This window comes from Brassica oleracea, chromosome C4 (genome assembly GCF_000695525.1).
Source record: "Brassica oleracea var. oleracea cultivar TO1000 chromosome C4, BOL, whole genome shotgun sequence".
NCBI lineage: Eukaryota > Viridiplantae > Streptophyta > Magnoliopsida > Brassicales > Brassicaceae > Brassica > Brassica oleracea.
In genome coordinates, this window is record NC_027751.1 from 36,386,485 (window position 1) to 36,387,394 (window position 910).

The following is a 910-nucleotide window of genomic DNA, read 5'->3' on the forward strand; positions in this document are numbered from 1 at the left end:
GATTTAGAAACAAGAACTAGGAGATTTGGGTGAGAATTGAGAAAGTTAGGAGATTTTTGGTGTGGTTTTGTTTGAGAGAGTATGAGTGTTTGTGAGAGGAAGGGAGAGTGAAAGAGACGAAGGTCGTGGGTATGGGTAGATCTAGGGTCGTCCGGTTAGGTTTAGGGCTGGTTAACTCGAATTAAACCGGACAAAATCGAAGAGGGACTTACCTGGACCGGCTCGGGAGCGACCTGGAGTAGTCGCTCTGATAGGCCGCTCTGGGTCGCAGAAAACGCGAGCGACCTCACGTGGTCGCTGCGTCACGCCGCTCTGATCGACAGAAAATGCGAGCGACCTCACGTGGTCGCTGCGAGACGTCGCTCCGAGAGCGATTCTCGAGCCCCGGAGACAAAAATGCGAGCGACTTGGACCAGTCGCTCTGATCACGTCGCTCGTGACCTCGTGGCGTCGCTGCGGAACCTCACTCCCACGCTCGATTCTTTGCCTTGACCGGATCGATGAACCACCTGAACACTACTTCAACACTTTCCCCACTTTTTTTTATGAAATATGATGAAAATAAAAATACCAATGCAATATGTACAAGGATACGCATGAGACTTCCTCCCAAGTGAGTTTATTTTAAGTCTCTAGCTTGACTTTGCCTCCTTTTGGATTAGGCTGGGGTAGGATCAGACAGTGGAGTTGAAACTCCATCTTCCTCAGGTGCATCAGCCATGTAGAGCTTAACCCTTTGCCCATTGACTGTGAAGTCTCTTCCATCAGTACTCCACAAAACTATTGCTCCATATGGCTTAACCTCTTTGACCTTGAAAGGGCCGGACCACCTTGACATAAGCTTTCCTGGAAACAACTTCAGTCTTGAGTTGTAGAGAAGAACTTGATCTCCTTCTTTAAACTCTCTCTT